This window comes from Amblyomma mixtum, chromosome 9, assembly GCF_055824585.1.
Source record: "Amblyomma mixtum isolate Tamu chromosome 9, ASM5582458v1, whole genome shotgun sequence".
NCBI classification, from domain to species: domain Eukaryota; kingdom Metazoa; phylum Arthropoda; class Arachnida; order Ixodida; family Ixodidae; genus Amblyomma; species Amblyomma mixtum.
Window position 1 is genome coordinate 104,893,997 of NC_143020.1, and position 20,374 is coordinate 104,914,370.

General features: G+C 46.9%; 2 protein-coding genes across 2 annotated transcripts in view; one reads left to right on the forward strand and one right to left on the reverse strand.

Moving 5' to 3' along the window:
* Fancl (E3 ubiquitin-protein ligase Fancl) overlaps window positions 1–20,374 on the reverse strand; it is a 68,043-nt gene that overhangs the window by 11,682 nt on the left and 35,987 nt on the right. The window lies entirely within an intron of this gene.
* The window catches only part of LOC149330497 (uncharacterized), a 62,499-nt gene continuing 51,936 nt past the window's right edge, over window positions 9,812–20,374 (forward strand). The window contains exon 1 of the mRNA XM_089561094.1: window positions 9,812–10,076. The gene's annotated coding sequence lies outside the window, so the exon portion shown is untranslated. The remainder of the gene's footprint in view (window positions 10,077–20,374) is intronic.

Here is a 20,374-nt window from a genome sequence, read left to right on the forward strand (position 1 = left end):
TGTGCGCCTCCAAATCGCGTGATACATTACGTCACACCACGTGACACGATGACGTCACGACAGTGGAGAAACGGGGGCCCACCTCGCGCCGTCGCTGTGGTTGTGCGCCTCCAAATTACGCGACACGATGATGCTTCGCATTCTCCAGGCTTAACCAAGTTCAGTCTCAGCCATTTTTTTTCCTCCTTGTTTGCTGACAGCAGAGAAGAAAGATTTACTGCCAATGCCAAGGACGCTTCAGAACGAGGTGGCTTTACGCACGTGCGGATGCGGTAATGAGCCGCGTGAGGATGTGTTGGAAGCTTGGACCGAGCTCCATCATGTCGCGGGGGTGGGGGGGGTGTCGGTTCAGTCGGCTCGGTACATGCCACTATATATAGGCGCTTCAGTGAGCCCATATGTGCCACGAGTCGAAACGAGTGAGCGAGCCCAAATAAGTCGTGAGTTAAGTTAGTGAGCCGAAATGAGTCATGGGTCAAAATTAGTGAATTCCTAGCTTGCCTGTGTTCATTATTTTGACAGTGACCATGGACCCCATTCATCTCATCGCCATGCTGTCTGGGGAGTAGCTGGCGATCATGCAGAATGAAAGCGTCCCTGACGGGCCTGAGGCTCTCAACCTAGCTCTCGGGGGTGGTGGTGGTGGTGAAAACTTTTATTTTGTGAAAAAGAGTTTGGGAGCCACCGAGTGGCCCCGCTACATGGTCGGCGTCCCTGGTCCGGGACACCGCACGACGAGGCCCCGTCTCTCGCCCGTTTCACCAGAGCCCTTTGGGACACAAGCGAGGAGCAGTTGAGGAGGGCAGTCTCCCATGCCTCTCTGGAAGGGGTAGGGGGAGGTGGGGATTTTGAGTACATGCCCACACCATGTGGAAGATATCACAGGTCACCCCACAGTGTGGGCATCGCCCATCCGTGTTAGGATCGTAATGTTTTATTATTGTAGGACAGAGTAAAGTACCTGTCTTACTCAGCCCTTTTGCAGGGGCCGGGAAAAGGCGGTGGTTGTCGCTATAATATGTTAATATTTCCCTGAATCGCAGCAGCGGCTGGTTAATCTCCGAGCCAGAAGAGCTGGGATGAGGAGCCCGGTGAGTAAGCGCTCGGGCAGCCGCGTCAGCGGCCTCATTACCTCGTAAGCCCTGGTGGCCAGGAGCCCAAATGATTCGTTTGGGTGTTGGATCAGTGGCAGTCCGTCGTAGGGAGCTAGGGGCGCTCTGCGCTCCTCGTGCTACCGCTAACGACGATAAGTGCGATGCTTTCAGATGTTAGAGACTAGTTGTCAAAAGAAGGGGCGCTGTATAATATCTTGACGGACGAATACGGCCACAGGGTGGAACGGACACGAAAGTGTGCAAGCACCAACTTTTCATTGGCATAAGTTGAACCTCGTTATAACGAAGTTGAAGGGGCCTGGCGACTACTTCGTTATAGCTGTAGCTTCCTTACAGCCCATGTTGACCCGAGCTTCCGAGGGGAATCGTTATTTCTTCGTTATATCCACTATTTCGGTATAAACCGTTTCGTTATAACGATGCAGTGTGCAGATAAAGCCAATTTGTCCACAAGTGATCATTCGAGACCCTGCGCACAAGCTACATGGTCCCATCATTTGGTTTCTGGATGGATGGTTAACTTTCTTAGGGAACATGCAACAGGAGTGAACTGCTCGAAGTGAAGATGTGCGACAAATATCACACTGCAGCCAAGCGCGCCACCTCGGCGCTGTTTAAACGCGACAGCGTTAAAGGCCCCAGAAAATCCGGTGTCGGCGATGTCGTCGTTGTGAGCGAAAAATCGCGGGCATGGCTCTGGCAAGTTGTCCCCAGCGAGCAACCTATGAGATGCAGGTGGGACACCTAGGTCACGTGACCGTGTTGCGTCATCACAACATGTCTTGCCCACCGTGGCAGGTGGCAGTTAAATTAATGATTGGTCACTTGGGAAGAGCAACCTGGGCCGCACAACCCAGCAAACCACAAACCTCTCAGATACGTCTATAGCTAGACGTCTCTGAGAGGTTTGTGGTTTGCTGGCAATGTCCCCCGCTGGGAGCACCTGCCATCGCACGGCAGTGGTGCATCGCTTAACCACTGCACCACTGCGCCAGGAGGGGTATGAGGACTCCCAGGGATCTGTGAATGTAAAGTAGAGAATGAGCTTCTGCATATATGGGAATTAACCCATTACGCTATCGCAGCAGACCCTTAAGGCGGAGCTTAACAGTCCCATTCAAATTTTTTATTCGAACTCATTGAGGAACTGAATGAGCCTCCCCAGCAGGCAAGGCTTTGTTCTAGTAATGTAGAAGAACTTCTTTCTGGGCGAGTTGGTGAATAGCTTTCTTGGGATGGCGTTGCGCACACGAACAAACATACACAGGAAGAGGCAGAAGACAGAAAGAGAGCTCTTTCTGTCTTCTGAAATTGCGCTCTTTCTGTCATCTGCCTATTCCTGTGTGTGTTTGTTCGTGTGCGCAACGCCATCCTAAGAAAGCTTTGTTCTAACAGGTCACTATGGACGCCGTCGGGTAGCATTGCGACAAGCCCACCCGAAAATAACTGGTGATATGAAACTATTTCCAGCAGGCTGGGTGCTTAAAGACAAAGAAAAAAGAACGTGAGCGCGTACGAGCACTTCAGCTTGAGCGGGTAAGAGTACGAGGAAGTATAGAAGTATACGAGGAAGGTTAAGATACAGGCTTCTGTGGGAGCTGCTCAATAAAGCGGAACGAATCAGCAGTTGGCACACTTGTGTATACGCGGGAACGTTGCGGACCGCAAGCGCGAATGCGCACAAATTCACGCATCGCTGTGTTCCTATAGCGAAGCATACTTATGTGTGTGCCGCTCGCGTGCGGCTCTTGTGGGACGGTGTCGTGATCGTCTCGGACGAGCAAGAGTGTTTTCCGTAGGGGTGGCCCCATTCTCTTAGTTCACCCACCTGAACACTGCTGCAACTAGTAGATACACAGTAGTTTCCGGTATACATTCTGCCGCCGGGCTCAGTTTTAACTGAACAAAAAAAATTTACTAAATTGTCCTCACCAGGCAATCCGCGACCCGAAGTACAGTCCACACCCGGTACATTCTATACTAACACAAACTGGCGGGCTAGTTCGTGGGAATCCATACGATTTCAGCAGCGCGAACACGGTTAGGAAAAGACAGAAGGCGGACAGGACAGAGCGCTGAACTATCAACTTTATTTCAACAATGCCCAAGGCCCCGCTCTTAAATACACACGCCACAGAAAACGCCCACCTGGGGGATTTATCTAAGCACAACACAATCAGAGCGCGAACGAGTGTATTATCACTTTTTCCCGGGTTATCAAGGATACAACGAGCACGAGTGCTAACAAAGAAAAGACTAAAAACCAGTGAAAGACATGTAAAAAGCATGGAACAACAGGGCTGAGGGTGCATGAAGGTCTGAAGAAAACACAAGCAAAAAAAGCTAAAAACACAGGAATGACATTGCTACAACACGATGGGATAACAAAGCCGAGGAAGCGGAGGCTGTTAAGTGAAATGGCGAAAAACTGCAAAAAAGGTTAACTAAGGATGAACGCCAACAACTAACACAGCTAAAACGTCAGAAACCATGTAAAGGATGCCTCTAAAAACGGGTGAAATCAAATAAAACCAGAGAGAAAGGCGACTTCTTTTTCGGACAGGGAGATTGAAGGAGTGCTAACACAACCATCCCTAGACTTCCTGATGTAGGCAGCTTCAACAATTTCGCGCGTCAACCGGTTTTTATGCTTTTTTAGTACAGATGTTCTTTTGAAACGGGGAACAGATTTCTTATTGCTGTCACAACCCTGAGTTAAATCCCCCAGGTGGGCGTTTTCTGTGGCGTGTGTATTTAAGAGCGGGGCCTTGGACATTCTTGAAATAAAGTTGATAGTTCAGCGCTCTGTCCTGTCCGCCTTCTGTCTTTTCCTAACCGTGTTCGCGCTGCTGAAATCGTATGGATTCTATACTATATAGAGCTACACTGAAACAGAAATTACCGTATAGTCCGCAAAGATCAAAATTTTAACTCTTAGACATAGCCCGAGAGGACTGTATGCTGGAATTTGCGGTATGTGACGCAAATTGCAGTTAGCGTGCACACCGAGATGCTTTCATTAGCGCAGGAACTCGTTTTTGCCTCGCAGAAGTGCCCATTTGTTTAACTATGCATGCTATAACCCAAAAGTGTTTACGGCCTCCAGGCAAAAAGAAAATTAAGTAGTGGGAGCGATCGTTGCGGCGTAATATTGTTTTCGCGGAGTCGTCGAGGCCAGTCGGCGTGGCGATTCCCGCAAACACCTTTCATTCTGCACTCTGCAATGTCCTCTTGTCACGCAAGGGGGAAACACTGGTAAAGGTCAGCGAGAGCGGCCCCAAGTGCAGCCTGATGAATACGGCTCACAGGCGTGGCGAGGTGGGCGAGTGCATGCGTGTGAATATATTGAAGGAAGAAAAACGAGCGGAAGGAAGGAAGGAAGAAAGGAAGGAAGGAAGGAAGGGAAGGAAGGAATGAAGGGAGGGAGGGAGGGAGGGAGGAAGGAAGGGAGGGAGGGAGAGAGGAAGGAAGGAAGGAAGGAAGGAAGGAAAGAAGGAAGGAATGAATGGAAGGAATGAAGTAAGGAATGAAGGAAGGATGGAAGGAAGGAAACAAGAAGTGAAGGAAGGAAGGAAGGAAGCAAGGAATGAGTGAACGAAGGATGGAATGAAGCAAGCAATGAAGGAAGGATGGAAGGAAGGAAACAAGAAATGAAGGAAGGAAGAGATGAAGGGGCGAAGGATGGACGGAGTGAAGCAAGAGTGAAGGAAGAAAGGAAGGAAGGAAGGAAGCAAGCAAGCAAGGAATGAATGAAAGAACAAAGGATGGAAGGTAGCTAAGAAAGAATGTAGGAAGGAGGCAGGAAGGGAACGAGAGATGGATGGAAAGAGGGAGGGAAGGATTAAGAAAGAAAGGAGGGAAGGCTGTTGGAAAGAAGAATAAATTGAAAGAGGGGACGAAAGAAGGAAGGGCATGGAACTAAATCGACGGGGTTAGTACTTTGAAAGGGATTGTGACGGCCGCGGAGTGTGAGTGAAAATGATAATCGGGGATCAGCGGAAGGAGAGGCCTCTGTTACCTAATCTAACTGGCGGATGATATTGAATCATAAATAAGTAACCCAAGAAGAATGAGCACTGATATGTGTACTTTCTCAAGAAACGCAAAAGGCACAACCGGAAAAGTCGAATGGTGCCGAAAGAAGCGTACGATGTACGTGGCTTTGAGATTTAGCTGTGCATCATGTGTTGCGCATTGCAAATAAATAAGCAAATAATTAGCTCAAGTTGTTGGAATAATACATTCTTGGACACACTTTGCCACCAGGCAACAACGAAAAACACTATATAAGGTAAGTTAACACTGGCTTGATTATTCATGGACTTGACGCCGCTTGGTATTTACTGTTGCTATGACGACCGAAGGAAGGTCTTGCAGCAACAGTTGCAGGCGAGCTCAGGGTAACGGGTTCTCGGTGCTTGTGTACCACCGCGTAAAAGGAGTGCAAAATTACACCCTATAGCAGTTTACTCCTTTTACCTTCTCTTTCCCTGATTTCATCCCCTACTTCATTCTTTTCACGCGGGATTCATTTTGGCGTTTACCGTGCACACAGCTTGACGCGCCTTTCCTTTGCTCAAAACACCCCGCCCCGGCCCTCTCTCCCGTATGCCCTTTCAAAATCTTTTCCCGTCAGACAGTCGTGGCAAGCTGTCTGTTTAGCTGATGGAAACTCACTGTTGGGCGAAGAAATTTGTATTTTTCGCTCGAGGGATCGATAAACGCTGAAGTGCTTTTGCAATATCGCTTTTTACGCGTAGCATATTGCAATCACTCAGTTCAGCCCTTGGGCACGGCCGGGCAGCCACCAAACCACGTGAAAAAAAAAGAAAACAAAAACCAAAAAAAGGAAGGAAAAAAAAAACAAAAAAGGACGGCTGAGCATGGTGGCGGTTGCCACCGCCCCGTTTCAAAGGGGGCGCTCCTATCCATCCATCCATCCATCCATACGTCACGGAGGAAAAGCTGCTGAGGAAATCGAGTGCCGCCAAGCAATACCTCGAGCAAAAAGACCGCGCAATATGCAACGCATTCTTGCTAAGCCTGGGCATTTTTTTTTGTTCTGATCATAGCTGCTGAAAACTGCATACTTTATCGTCGGTAAATAAGCTTACACTACAAACACAAACGCCTGTATGGGAGTAAGCTCTCTTCTAGCTCTTTTTATAAAAGGGAGGAGGGCTTACTGCCTTTTCTACTCCTTAGTTTAGGGTGTAACGGCGCGCTCTTTCTCACCTTTTGAGCTTGCATTGACCAGTGAAACCAATAAGAAATGCGGGTCATGTTACTGCCGCTTTAATTTTGAACTGGTTCCGCCTTTTCTTGTTCCCCAAGTTATGACTATGGAGATTGTCCGGTACATGTGTACCTTGCATTAAGGATAGTTGCCGGGCCAGTTGGTACATGATCTCACCGTAAAACAGCGCGCTTACACGGGACGAAGAAAGAAGACAGGCACACACACAGCGCTGAACTTACAACTGCATGGTTTATTGCATTGCTCGCAATAAATACCAGAAAGGAGTACAAAAAAAAACAAAAAAAAAACAACAAAAAACCAAAGGAAGGCGAGGAAGATATCCTCCTGTCGCATCATGTCGTCAATGGTTATTCAAGATATTGAATCTCTTTTCTTATCAGTGCCATCGATGGAGTGCTAACGCATGACACGCCTTTCCTATCTATGATGAATGCTTCATATAGTTCACGTTTGTGTTGATAATTATACCGCCTCAAAATCTGGCTTCGTCCAAGGTTAGGTGTGCAATGACAGGCAGATAGGTGTTTTGCCAGCGTGCTTTGCCAGCGTTTTTTGTTTTTTTTTTGTATTCCTTTCCGGTATTTATTGCGAGCAATGCAATAAACCATGCAGTTGTAAGTTCAGCGCTGTGTGTGTGCGTGTCTTCTTTCTTCGTCCCGTGTAAGCGCGCTGTTTTACGGTGAGATCATGTATACCTTACTTTTTCTTTTTTTGTGCTATTAATAACAATTTATAGGTCATATATACACTATGCTCTAAAGGACGGCAACATATTCAACGAACTTCAGGTATCGTGAGGGTGTAATTTCTATTAACGAAGACATGGCGCATAGGCCTCGTTAAGTGTGAGAGGGAATGAAGAGAATTAAGGGGTGAGGAGACTGCAAAGAAGCGAGAGCTGAAACATGCTCTGCTAATGACATAACCCTTTGGCTCGAATGCCTACATCTGCCCCCATTCGGGACACACCCGGTGCGAGTTTGTCAAGAAAAGACCGTCGAGGGCTAGCGGAAGCCACGGGAGCGTGACATGGTCGTATACCGCGCGGTATTCATGTATAAGCCGTTCGGAACAATTACGCCTCATTGTTTCCTTATTCCGCGAACCGGCGCGCACGGGCCAAAGCCTTTTCTCGTCGGGGAAAAAAGAAGCGCTCAGTTGCGCGTGGGCGAGGATGAAAGTTCCCCTCCTTCACGCTTTTTATTTCTTCTTTCGTTCCTTCTTTCTATGACGAACTTCCCGCTGCAGATGGCAAAACTTTTCCCGCCGCACTCCTAGTCTGCTTAGGCGGCAACATGTTCTTCAGCGAGGCCAGTGAGAACACTGATAAACAAAACGTCAAAAGGTTTCCGCCATCTACACATACAAAAAGGGTCTATAGACTGTCTATAGACTTCTTAGAGACTGTATTGCCTTCTTCTAGTCTAGATATTTCCTTTCGTCTATTCATGCTGTATAGCCTGTCTATAGAAAAAAGTCTGCTAAAAGTGTATGGCTATAAATATATAGTTTGTGTATAGATTGTGTATAGGATATGTATTTCTTATAGACTAGTCTATAGGATGTCTATAGAAAGTCTATAGACTCTATATACAGAAGTCTATGAACACTCTATAGACTGTCCATAGGATTTGATTGCCCATAAACTAATCTATACGATGTCTATTGAAAGTCTACAGGCTCTATAGACAGTACTCTATGGACAGTCTATAAAGTGCCTAAAGAAATTTTTTAAGGCTTTTAAGAAGCCCGGCTATGAAGTCGCCAGTAGAACTTCTTATATATTAGTTAAATTTCGTACATTTCTTCACGCAAAACTTGTGTATTTGACAGATGAACTGGCCGCTTCGCTGCGGTATTGTGCCTAAAATTTTCATCAAAACATTTTGAAAGCCAGTTTAAACGCACGTCAGTAGATGGCGCGACAATCTGCAGGTTTTTGGGAAATCAAAGTTTTAGGTTTTGAATGTTGTGTCTACCGGGATATTCGCGAATGGTGTTATGAATGGGCACTGTGCCACACATCTCAGTCGTGAAGCGTCGGTCTGCCGCGTAGCGACAACGTTTAATGCGTTCGCGTTGGTCCGTTAACGATGTCTTCGCTGTTTCCTGTTTGCGAAGTTACGTTAGGTTCACTGGCGCTATCAGGCCATCAAGGCCAGCCCAGGCGACAGTATGGCGTTTGTAATGACGCAGTCTTAATTCTCGTGGTATGTTACAAAAATACAAAGAGGGAGTGAAACGATGTTGCCGGCCGCCGCAGTTGCCATTTGATATCCGCGTGTGATGAGAGTTCAAAGAACACCGTTAGAAAAAGCGGCACTCAAGGGGCGCGGCGCTCAGTTCGATATATCGAATGCTCCACTGAACGCGAGTTCGATATACGCAAACAATAGTGCTACACTTTTGCACGCGATTTTCATCGGGGCTGTTCGATATAAATAATAATTTGATATATCCGGGTACAGTATATCCGGACTCGACTATAAACTTGAGAGGGATACTATTCCAGTCGTGGTCTTATAAACAATGTTAGCGAATTTACATGCGTAAAAACATCAGTGGTCGCCAGCCTGCTGCTGTAAGTGCGTTAGGCGGGGTGAGTTATGTTTTTTCGGAGGCGAACATTCGACGCCAAAAACGTGAGGACGCTTTGCGTATCATGAGCCAAAGTATCAGTTCTATTAGCATTAATTCTTAGAATGGAAGTAAGTTTGTAACGCAACCTAATTGAGTTGAACCGCTACAGGTGAGGCAAAAATTAGTAAACTCATATTTTTGGTTCATTAGCATACAGGCTCCTGATTACAGAAGAGCGTTCCAGCGGTGAATGTCACTCTCTGTGCTTTGTGTTCGTCGAGAACCGTGCTCAGGCATTTTTATGCACTACCGCTTCTCCCAATCAATGGGCCAGGGCTGGCAGGATACGCGTGCTAACACCCGCAATAGTCAGCGACAACAGGACCAATCGAATCATATCCTGCGTTGCATACAGCGCAGCGGCCGTCAAGCAGACGACGCGGCGAGCGGAGAAATACACTGCGCGCTAAACGAAAGGAAAAGGAGGAGGTCTTTCATCCGTACAGATGCGAAACTCGACGCCAAATCCAATTATAAACTCAGGCTAAAGTTTTAAAATGAAGAAGTTGTTGTGCCGCCCACAATTTTCAGCATTGACCTATTTGAGACACTTTTAACTTTGCTTTTTGGGTAAAGTAATTATTTTTTACTCGGCAGATGTCGCGACAATCTGTTAGTTTGTAATTTACCTAATGTACAGCGTTATATTTTGATGCCCGTTTTCTATGGAGAGTTTCACTGGCTGACACAACTAAAGTTACCGCCGCACCACTTCACTTTATGATCACGTGATACGACGCGATCGCAAATAGTCCCGCGGAGCAACGCGCCAACCCAAACGGCGTACCGGCCAAACTGCGCTAGCCGCGGAGGCGGCGGTTAGCGGGCGGGCTTTTTTGGAGTTTGCGTTTTGCTTTCGCTGTTTGTTCTGTGCGCGTGCTGTTGGTGCGGCTCACAAAACGGTTTCTTGGTGGGGCGAGCGGCGCCAGTATTCACTCTCTCTTGGATCGTGCCAGTGCGGCGTGGTTTGCTGTGCGTAGGGGGGGTATAACGGGCCACGGAGATGCCGGCGCGCGCAGCTGAAAGAACGTGACAGCCTACGCTCGGCCTGAAAAGAGAAGGTAAGTTTGTTTGTTTCTCTTCTTTTTGCGTACGTAGTATTCGCGCGTTGGTCGTCGCTCGTCCTGCTGTGTTTTCTTCGTGGCTTGCTCTATCTGTTAGATCGGGAAGAAGATCTTTTGCGAGCTTTCGAAAAGAAGAAAAATGACGAACTCCAACGCGATAACGCTGAGCGCATAGCTGTTCCGCGACCGTTTGCTTTTTTTTTTTGTTTCTTAAGTTCGTCTTCGCTGCGTGACGCGCCGGCTTTCGAATCTGACAGCATCACAGCTGAGAGACAGCCATGGATTACTGGACTTCATGCTCATTTGTGAGTTTTGAACCGTCAGTTCCTCGTTTCGAAACCGGTAATTTCGTTCTGTATTACCGCCATTTCTTTCTTTCTCCGTGACTGTACGCGATGGTTTCTTGAATTTGGGAAAATAGCCAGCAGGGGGTTGCGGTGTTTACGGCTTGCAGGTGTGTTTATTAATTACGGTCGTTGGTTCCTTGGCGCTTTGGCGAACCTCACTGACCGTGGAAGATTGCTGACGAGTGCTTAGGCGTATACGTTGTTTAAACGTATATACAATGTATACAGTGTTTATTTATGTCACACGCGCTGTTTATTTCTGATCCAGAAGAGTGTGCCGTTCTACAAGACGACATTTGCACTGTGGAAAAGTGCACTTCAAACGGCTTTAATCATTTCGAGCTAAATCAAGACGGCAGCTATATCGCTTACTATAGGAAGCGTGTCCCCCGTAGGATTTCGCTACTCCCCTCGGTGGCGACAGTTTGATGAGAGCGAAAAGCACTCCAAGTCTTTGTGTTTGCAAGGACTGTGCTTGAGATTTCATGAACGTGTTAACTACTTTATCAATTCTGCTTCTTCTATATGCGATTTTATTGTATCAAGCGTGGATTCAGTGATCTCCATTGTTTGATAATACTGTTTTGTTCGCTCAACTGTGCGCTCTAAGCTTGAATTTTGGAACTGCATTTGTACTGTACTTAACGGTAGAATAGAAAAAGTTCAACACCGTTTTTATTGAATCATATTATGGTTGGTATTTTAGTCGCCGATTTTACTGCCAGTATACCAGCATCCTCAGTAAGTGTAACCTTGAAGGTTTATCAACCACCAGAGGAAAACGGGAAGTTACATATGTCTACACCGCCTGATTGCTCTCTCGTCCTAGAACCAATCTGTTTTAACGCAACGACAAAACGGCTCCGCCAACAGAATGTTTTTTTTTTTTTTTTCACTGAAAAGGTCTCGTCGCTCTAACCCTCCATTAGGCGCGCGGTTTTTGTTTGATAGTTTAGCTAACCGCAGTGATGACCATGCTGGTATTTTTGTGTCTTCCCTTGATACATTCAAGCTTTCCTTGAATCTGTTATTGGTGTGTTTGTGTACCATAACTAAGGCTGTTGCTGTTCATGGGCGCAATAAATATATAAATGAATAAAATTTAGGGAGACTATATTCTTTCTTCAGGCTCAGTGTTTAATCTTGAGTTCATGGCATCCGCATTGAAGGTGTGCGTATGAGCTGCATGCATTATAGTTCAATAAGAATGAGGTGGAGCGCATTTGGCCGCTTCTTCAGATCACTAATGGCAGTTTACCAGCATCACTCAAGAGAGAAGTATATAACAGTAGTATCTTACCGGTACTCATCTATGGGGCGGAAACGTGGAGGCTAACGAAAATGGTTTTCAGCTTAAGAACAACGTCGCGAGCTATGGAAAGGAAAATGACGGGTGTTACTTTAAGGAAGAAAGCAGAGTGGGTGAGGGAACAAACGCGGAATGACATCCTAGTTGAAATCAAGAGGAAGAAATGGGCTTGGGCAGGGCGTGTAATGCGAAGGCAGGATAACTGAGGGTCCTTAAGGGTAACGGAGTGGATTCCAAGAGAAGGCAAGCGTAGCACGGGGGCGGCGGATAGGTAGGTGGGCGGATGAGATTAAGAAGTTTGCGGGGATACGGTGGCCGCAGCTGGCGAAGGACAGGGTTAATTGGAGGGATATGGGAGAGACCTTTGCCCTGCAGTGGGTGTGATCAGGCTTATGATGATGATGACTTTAGGAGTGTCCCCCCCAGTTACCCTTGCTCTTCACAAAGTTTCTCATACCCCCCCCCCCCCCTCTCTCTCTTCTTTATTTCAAATATACTCCGGCTTGGGCTGAGCACACTTTATAGTGACTCAAAGTTTTGACCTTTCACAATCTGCGCGTCATTTTAGCGAAAGTTGCGTATTGTTGTTTAAATGTTTAATGAAGGCTGTAGGAAAAGGTTATTCCAATGTCTCTTCTTTGATACGTTTCAGAAAGTGCACAAAAAATTGCGACGACACTTTGGTAACTAAGTGCTGAGAGGCGAAAGCCGAGGACACTATGCCGTGACGACTTCCGGTGGATGTGACGTCACACCATTCCCGTGGCTATATCGATACCCAAATTATACATCTTTAGAGGATCTTAAGGGTTAATTCCGCTTAATTACACAATTTTCCATCTAATTTGACACAAATCCGACGGTCTTCCGACCATTCTGTGACAATTTTCACTATGCCGTGACTACTTCCGGTGAATGTGACGTCACATTGTTCCCGTGGCTATGTCGGCGTCCGCGCTATTTCGACGCAATTTCGACATTTTTGCCTCTAAGTAATTAACTAATTAACCTACAGTCATCAAACTTGGCTTCTAGGATCATTTTTTTCTTCCTTTATCTGAAGCAGCCATTGGTTTTCTTCTATCTTTTTTACTTCCCGAGTTAAACGCGCGTGACACGCTTTGTTAACGGGCGACAGTGTGAGCCATTAAAGGCTTTCGCCTTAAAAGGGGTCATCAAGAAAGCGTTTTGTTTGACTGTAACAGAAGAGTAACACCGTTACAACGCTTTTCCCTGATATATCGGCGTAATTATACCCGCCTAAGTCAGTTGCTGTATTTGCAGTAACCTGTCTCAATCAAGCCGGTGGTAGCAGCACATTCAGTGTCATCCACTATACTTCTCTTTTAATCCTTTTCTGACGGGTCGACAGGCCCCCGAGAGGTAATCAACGTTCAGATCAATAAAACACTTTGTTGGGCTAGTCGGAGTACAGCGCCCGTTACGTGTACTGCTTGTTCTGCGGATTGTCTCGCGCGTACGCTGTTTACTGTCGTGGCAGGGAGGTTGACAGTTTTTTTTCTTTAGTAACGCGCAATCCGTAACTAGCTTGTCATCCAGTTTCACACAGAACAGTGGCTTTATTCTGCCCGGATGAAGCATATTCTAGTCTGGCAGGTGGTCAGGTTATTCCGGAGCCCTGTGTCGCCCACAATGTGGCTTCGAAGCGCCAAAAATTCTTAATTAATGGGCATAATTGGCTCGCACAGCCATTTTCCTGGCTACGAAACAAACAAAAAATGCCTTGACTATATACACCTCCGGGCTTCTTTTCTGGGAGCTTTTTGGATTCTTATCAAGATAGAACCAAACTGTATTTCAACCGAAATCGCATTACGCATTAAATTTGTCGTTACTCAGCTACAAATTTTCCAGTTGATAGGTCTGCTCATAGATAGCGAACTGGGGGGGGGGGGGGGGGGGGCAACTTCATTTAATCGATTGTAATTTTTTTCTTTTGTCGGAAAGAGCTTGGTGCTAAGAGGTCGCGTTAAGTGGTCGAGAGTGCATAGCCCTCGACGATTTTGTCAGCCCACTCCACTGCCAGAACTTGCTTTCTGGGGTCAGAGCTAGCCAGCACGGTCTCCCACCGCTCGAGAGAAGGAGCGGCAACTGGTTCACCCGGAGGGGGCCATATTTTGCAATCACATGGGATATGATCGTATTTGGCCGCAGTGTTTACAGTTTGGGTTGTAAAGATCTCGATAAATGTGCGCGAGGAGTGATGGGGTGCGTATCGATCCCGTCTGTAGACGACGCCACGTAACCTCTTCTTCTTTAGTCAGGCTTTTGTTCGGAGGGGGAAAAGTTCTCCTCTCTAGTTTAAAATGATTCAGCGTGAGGCACTGAGGCTTGTTCATCATCGTAATAATCTGATCATCATGCAAACTATACATCCATTGCTGCTGCTGCTGCTGATGATGATGATGATGAAGCTTCATTATTACCCACCCCGAAAGGCCTAAAGCACGATCATGGCGGTTGTGTCGCCGTCTGTCTCAACGCTCTTTCCAGCGGGATATGACGTACCGCATATGTGAACTGTACAGACATTTTTCATAACGCTCTGCAGAGTTTGATGAGTGAGCCGACCCACAGCAGTAAGAGAGGGTTATTCGCGACACGGGTGGTCCTAGATTTGCTCATAGGAATGCCGCCTGCAATTACTGGCTGCCTGGCACCCGTCGCCCGGCTATAGGTCCCTGACCCTGGGGTTAATCTAACAAAGCAGAGCGACGAATGCTGCTCCCTCTTTGAGTAATTGACTGCATTTAATGAGAGCGTAATGCGGCGAGCCCTTATCTGGCGACTGCAGCGACACCTCGCCGCAAGATAGATGCATGTATGATAACGATCAATACTAATGAAAAACAAGCGGGTATCCGTTTTCGCCGAATACGGAGGGTTTTAAATGCAATGATTACTTGTAGTATGCTCGATGCCGACTTTGTTTTTGTGGTTTACCTAAAACGCGGTCTCTGTTTTACAACGGTCGTCGTGATCATCGCGCTGATCGTGACAGCATGGAAGAATGAAATCTCAGGAGAGGCCATCGCTATCAAAGCTGCACGCCAAAAAGTGTTCCGGAAGTCACGTGTTTTCACACGGTCTACCGGAAGTCTTTGGCCCACGGCGCAGCCAGTAGTCACGTTGGCTGCAGCGGCGTCGTCTGCTGCATCGTCTGCTGCGCATGCGCAAGCATGCTGAGATGGCGGCCAACTAAATGGGGGTTGGTCTCCTATCCGGCTTTAAACTAATGCGACTTAACGGCCTCTCCTGAATCTTTCCTTCTTCCATGTCGCGACAGCATCAGCCAAACTGACGTCACTAATATGACGTCACTTCCGCTTCCTTCAACCCACGGCGGCTTCCTTCTTCCTCAAATGACAGACGAACTTTTGAAATGCAAGGCCGATATATACCGGGCGCTATGAATGCTATCGAATCTGTAACGGCTCGGCAATACCGTAATCCCCATTGAAGGCTAAATATTCTTGCTCGGACTCGGCGGGGGGGGGGGGGGGGGGGGGGGGGGGGGGGGGGGGGGCGAACTTAATTCACTCTCGGCATTTCCTAGGCGGCGGAACAGAGCTTTTCCCAGCTTTTGCTGGCGCGGCTACTTCGCAGACACGATCGGGCAAACGATATATTTATCGTGAAAATAAGGAGTGATTGGAAGCCTATATGGAGTCGCATTATTCTGCGCATTTGAAAGAAGTTATACCGTACACGCGGCATAAACAAACAGCGTCACTAAGGTAGTGAATTCAGCGTTCGCATGGCCTCTCTCCAAGGCTTTAAGAAAGAGGGGCAACTCCGAAAGATTTAGTCGCTCGCGTTTCCGGAGTGATTTTGCATACTTTCCGTTCGTGAGGAGATATCCGTGCACTTCGAAGAACCTCATGGTTGACCAGGTATCTTGACTTAATTTCATCTCTCCTCGAGAATTCACGAGCAGTATGCGCGCCACCAACCACCGGCCGAAAAGAGAGCCCATATACACTCTAAACAAAAAGAAGCTAAAAAAGGATCAGACTGTCCTATAGATAGCACACTCACCTAAGGGTGTGCGTTAGAGAACAGCATACTAACTCCCAAATAGTCTTATGGGCGTTGACTCGCACAGAATAGACAAAGGCGTAGACTCATATAGGATAACTTTCTAAGTGAATCTGTAATCTAGCCTGTGTAGGCTCATTTTGGTCATCATGCGATTGATCATGAATGAAATTGGTACTGGGCTAGAATCTGTAATCTAGCCTGTGTAGGCTCATTTTGGTCATCATGCGATTGATCATGAATGAAATTGGTACTGGGCTAGAATCTGTAATCTAGCCTGAGTAGGCTCATTTTCGTCAGCATGCGATTGATCATGAATGAAATTGGTACTGGGCTAGAATCTGTAATCTAGCCTGAGTAGGCTCATTTTCGTCAGCATGCGATTGATCATGAATGAAATTGGTACTGGGCTAGTCAGTTCATTTCGAAGGAACTCCGGATAATTTGGACCGCCCGGGGATCTTCAGCGTGTGCTGACATCGCACAGTACACGGGTCTCTAGCATTTCGCCTCCGTCGTAATGCGGCCACCGTGGTTCGGGATCGAACCCGCGACCTTGTCATCAGCAGCCGAACTCCAAAGCCATTCACCCACAGCAGCGGGTGCGCGAAAAATAAAGATAGTATTCAAATTCAACTGCATTCTAAATAGAAGGGAGATAATAGGGGGGAGGGTGTCCTCTAGTGCACTCACTTCTATAAAACGGAGTTCGCTAGAAGACACTCCATTTTGTAATGGCTCATACTGTCGTCCGTTAACAAAGCGTGTCACACGCGTTTAACCCGCGAACTAAAAAAGATTGAAGAAAACCGATGTTGCTTCACATAGAGGAGGAAAAAATGAACCTAGGAGCCAAGTTTCATGACTGTAGATTTATTAGTTAATTAATTATAGGCGAAAATGTCGAAATTGCGTCAAAATAGCGCGGACGTCGACATAGCCACGGGAACGGTGTGACGTCACATCCACCGGAAGTCGTCATGGTATAGTGAAAATTGTCACAAGAATGGTAGGAAAAACGTCGGATTTGTGTCAAATTAGATGGGGAAAATGTATAATTAAGCGTAGTTAACACTTAATATCCCAGAAAGATGTACAATTTGGGTGTCGATATAACCACGGGAACGATGTGACATCACATCCACCGGAAGTCGTCGCGGCATAGTGTCCTCGGCTTTCGCCTCTCAACACCTTATAGTTGCCAAAGTGTCCTCGCAGTTTATGACCTCCATAAGCCGTGTTCGTGTTTAAAATGATGCGGCAAAGCGGCGCTTCTCGTATCGATGTGTGCTTGCTAAACAAGGCGTGTTCCACTTGTTTGCGCCTTGTGCTTAGTTAAGAAAGAACAAACAGGGACGTTAACGTACTGGTAGAGGGGGCCATAGCTTTGGCTGTCGGCTATAGTCCGGACGATTTCGCCGCACGCGCAAGGCGTGCGTGCAAACGCCAAATACTGACAGAGCGCGTCGCGGTGACGCCTCGCTTCTGCTGCCAATGTTAGTTCCCAGTCACGCTAGAAACTCGTCCGCTGATTGGATCGGCAGTCGATACAGCCCTTTTTTTTCTTTTATTTCTTCTCTCTTTCTCTTTGGCCCCTGGTTCCCGCTTCCTTTTTTTCCCCATTTCCCCTCCATTCGGGACACCCGCTCTGTCCGCACGGGGTGCGTGTTGGGAAAAACGAAGCCCATACATAGGTATATCGCTTGCGTGTCCTGTCATCAGGCGGACGCCGCGTACGCTCCATCACCGCCTGGCGCGTTTTGTCGTCGATGACCCTCTCCCCCCCTCCTTCTCTTTTCCTCTCTGTTCGCCCCAAGCCAATGCTGCAGTCACTGGTGTTCACCAGGCACGGGCAGGTGTAGGGTTAGTCAAAAGTTCCCAGGCTACACGTTCTGTTTTTGATCGTTTTGTTGCGAAAGCAACACTACGCTAGTCGCTGAGCCACTTCGCGGAGCTCTGGAAAGGCCAAGCTGCGCATGCGCGAGGAGCGGGTGACGTCACACGGCACACAGCGGGTGACGTCACACGCCGCCGTGACATCACAAGGCGCACACGGCGCACAGCGCCGGGGCCGTAGCCGCCGCCTCCGCGCGCGCTCCATCGCCTCGCCGACAGCCTCCCTCCCTCCTCTTTCTTTCCGCAAATACAATTTTCATTTTCTTCGTTACGGCCCCCCTTTCTCTTTCTTCTTTCACTCCCACTTGCTCCCTCCCTTTAAGGTGCGGTTCCGGTGTCCACTGAGATGACAGAGAATTACTGCGCATTTTCCTCTCCTCAAAAAGCGTTGCATTCAAAGGGCAAAGGCATCGCGCCGAACGGGTGGTAGCGTTCCGTGGTCTCCCTGGCAGCGCTACAACACGCTGTCGCGTTCCACTCCTGAAGGCAAAGCTTAAGCGTCATTCATTAGCAGTTAATTAGTGTATATTTAGTCATTAATCAGTAATTAGCGATTGATTAGTAATTTGTCATTACTTAGTAATTAGTCATTAACTATGTGTGACGCCATCCAGTGGTGACGTCACCAGTGCCACTGAGGCAGTCAAAGTGGTGCGGAAAACGCTTTCGCCTCTACGTACTTTCGACAGTGAAAGTGCCCTCTGAATTTTTCATCGTTTTTCATCGGTATATCCTGGAACTTAGGATGCAAAAAACGCTATCAAGGTTCTCAAAGGCTAGAATGGTGTTTCTTCTACACTCTCGATTAGGCGGGTTAACGGGGAACCAAAAAAATCAAGGGTATAATATACACGCCGTGGTCATCTGGCACCGAAATATAACGAACGTAAGATAGGGAGCACAGTTTGAGATAATTGAACAGAAAACAGCACTGAAAAGAAATGCAATTGAGGTGAACTGGAAGGAACAGGGACTGCGTACAGACGGCGACTAATTAGAAATATCTTGATGTGTAATGACTCTCGCCCTTTTCTATTTACTTCAGTTCCCGTTCTTGACTGAGGGGTTGTACCGTAGGAGCTAGAGATGTGAACCTGAAAAAAACACTGCAATTTTGGAAAAAAAAAAAAACGGTTTTTTTCGTTTTTTTCAGACGAGGGAAAATGGAAAAAAACATTGAAAATTTCACAATGCAATTTCAAGGTTTTACGATTGCTTGCTTTTAGTTTAGGTTTTTGTTTTTGCTTTGAAAACAATTACAGCGTGCATCTTTGAACGATTGGAGGGCAGTCGTCATCGCCGGTGCCAGGTAATGCTTTTTAAAACGTTCGGGCTACGAGTACGCGGGTTGAAGGCCAGGTCACATATAAGATCCAGGCTTGACTTAACAACACACTAACACTTGAACTCACGGCTGAAGTAGAACAAAACGGCTGCAAATTCTACAGCGCTACACGCACGGCATAAATAACATAGGCTGCTGTGCGTGTAAGCGGTTTTAGCCAAATACAAGCCTAGCTTCTTGATTTCCAACATAGCAGAGTACAGAACATCCGCAGGAATTTGGTACAGGACAGGAGTCTTCAGCGAAGCACGTGACCCCATCTACCTGGTGGCAAGGCCTTTACCCCAACCAGTCGCTAACTCGTCTGGCTTGCCGACTGCTGCAGATATCACCATCATACGCCAGCTGCGAACAAACTGGTCACGTTTCGGGAATGTCTATACAAGGATTCGCAACAGGCTTTCAGGGGAACGCGTTCAAAAGCTTGTGTATGTGCAGTCGAACCTAGCTGTGGACAGAGCTTCAATCCATGCTGCTGCACGTAGTGCCGCATCCAGCGACAGTGATTCTGAGTCCCATATGGAGTGACTTATCGATCAGTTTTCATGTTCCATTTCTTGGTGCAATAGAACAAGAAGTTCGTTCCACAAATATGATATTTATACCTCCCTATTTGCATGAAGTACAAATCATTATTTATCTTCTCGGGGCAATAGAACCAGAAGTTCGTTTCACAATATGACATCTATAACTGCATATTCGACTGAACTTCGGAGCATTATTATTGATTGTTGTGCTATTGCAAATAAATCTGTTTTTGTCATGTTTTGCAAAATTTCCAATTTTTCATGAAAAAAACCCTGAAAAAAAAAAACGGTTTTTTCACGCCATTCAAATTTTCCTGAAATTTTACATCTCTAGTACTAGGAGCAGCCACCGCCGCTTCTTCATTTTGTTGCTGTTGTTGTTAACCTCCTAAAATGGTAATGCATGCCCACACAGGGGGATTGGCCAAGATCCTCCCCCCACTGACAGTTAATATCTTTTTTTTAGGCTATCTTACTTTGACTGTGGATTTTATTTTGTTTTGCACCAGCTCTGTTTCTTCCCCTTTCCACCGGCTTCCCTTCTCTGTATGATAATACTAATCCTGAGGGTGTTGAAGGGTATATCGGAAGCAAGGGAAGAATGATTAAGTTTTGACCTGATCGGCATTCTGTACACGGCATCCAATTTCAAAAAAAAGTATCGTGAGCTTTTTAAGAACATTTGTAATTTTAATTCGTTTCCCTAGTGGATATGCATTTAAATATATACGCGCGAGATGAAATATCGTTGGCACTCTCTCGAGGTGTAAAGATTCATAGCGTAGAGTACAGATACAAATCGTAAAAAAAAA